Source organism: Galeopterus variegatus, unplaced genomic scaffold, assembly GCF_000696425.1.
Source record: "Galeopterus variegatus unplaced genomic scaffold, G_variegatus-3.0.2 Scaffold1328, whole genome shotgun sequence".
In the NCBI taxonomy this organism is placed as follows: Eukaryota; Metazoa; Chordata; class Mammalia; order Dermoptera; family Cynocephalidae; genus Galeopterus; species Galeopterus variegatus.
In genome coordinates, this window is record NW_007727439.1 from 1 (window position 1) to 2,086 (window position 2,086).

The following is a 2,086-nucleotide window of genomic DNA, read 5'->3' on the forward strand; positions in this document are numbered from 1 at the left end:
GAAAGACAGGACATGGCCCTCAGAAAATGTGTGCATATCAGACCTTGGGGCTGGGGAAATGTCTAGCAGCTGGAGAAAGCCTCAGAGGTAGTTCTCCTCTGCCCTTATATGGAGAGAGACATTATCCCTTCCAGCTGAGAATCATTTCACTAGGCTCTAAATCCTATGAAGTCATGTACTACCGCCTTTTGATGTAGTGCCTGGCACATAGGAGATATTTCATAAGTATTTCTTGAATAAAATAATATTAAATCTTCATTATAATATCAAATTTCATTGATAATCAAGGGGAAATTAAAATGAGACAATGCTAAATGAGCATTTACTATTTACTCTGAACCATGCTAGGCATTATGATATGCAAGATCATTAAAAATCATCCCCCAAAACTTTTTCCTACTCCAAAGCATACTCGCCTCACTGGGAATAGGTTCAGTACCTGAGTGCATGCACTCTCTTTACCTCTAAGTACTTCTTCAAGAATCTCCATACCCCCAGACCATCGATCTTGCCCATAGTTTTACAACCTATATGTGAAAACCTGTCCTATAGTTGGAAAAAAAATAGATTTACTGTTTGCTTGTAATGACTTAGTATCTTCAAAAGGTAGTCTCTTATTAGTAGCTAAGGTTAATTCATTCTATTCTTCCCCAGTAATATTATTTAATGTTTCCTGTGGGGAAAAAAAATTGCAGCCATAGAATAAAATTCACAATTGCTTGTATCTCTGATGAGGGTGCCCTTGATTAAAAATCAAAAAGTAAACAAAAGCCAGCTTCAAAAAAGAATGATAAGATACAGTGTTCCTATTCCTATCGTTAAAAAAAAAAAATGAAAAATCTCAAGAAGTCAGATTTTGGACTGATTTTAGGTTCAAATATTATGTATTCTGTAATTTTAAAATAAACACTTTTTTGCACTAAAGCAAAAGATAAATATCTTTCACATAGTATTTATCCTCTGTGCTGTTACTTATATAATGAATTTCTCTAATATGAAGTAAAATTTTGTCAGAAGGTATAAGTAAATGTTTGCTGAATGTGCAATTATATTTCTATTCAAATTATGTAGCTAATGTGTCCTACATGCCTTAAGTTAGCATTTACAAATTAAACTAAGCATTTCTCTGCAGGGAAGAGGTACACATAGAAAAGGAAAAATGACATGTTGAGAGTCAAGCTTTGGACTCTGGTTTTCCTCTTTAATAGTAAAACTACTTTGAGCAAGTCATTTCACTTGCCCAAGTGTCAATTTCTTCATGTATAAAATAACAATTCCTAATGTAAGTGTTGTTTTGAGGATGCCATGAGCAATGTATGCAACCTTTATGTATTTATTTTTTTACTGTGAGGCAATATATGATTCTTTTTCTCAGTGACAAAGCAGAAATGATGTCTAATACCAAGTGTCCTGTTCACCTGAAATAACAGTTTCACATGTGTTTTGATCCAGAAAAGAACCTATAAACCATGAAGTTTATATTCCTCTTTGAGCTCTTGAGAAAACTTAGTTATAGGACAATGAAGAGACTTCCCAGAAGTCATACAAGAACCAATGGCAAAACTGTAGCCTAAACTGAATTTGTTTGAGATGAATTAAAAATGTCTTCAAAATATATTCTTTTTATTTAATGTTTATATCTTAGAGCTAAGCATGTCATGTCATAGACTAATTGTAGGCAAGATCATTTTTGTTAGACATTAAATACATAACCAGCAACTTTTCTGAAGCCACTATCAAAATCATTACTTCTCACATGTTTTTATTAGCAAAGTGAAGCAGAGAATTGTCACTCTATATTGCATCTTATTGTCACTCTTTTATGCATCTTAACTTAGTATTTGCCCTAAACCATAAATATAGCCCATAAGAAAGCCCTAATAGGCAAATATGGTAAATTTGCAGCCTTGAAGTCTTTCACATTTGGCTGGATTTTATATAAACAAGAAATAATACATTCATCGTGTATTCAACCAGTATTTCTTGAGTTCCTAGTAGGTGTAATAAAAATAGCTAACATGTATCGTGATTCTCACCTAAGCATTTTATATGCAACACTTCATTTAAAAGCCCACACCCACTCCAT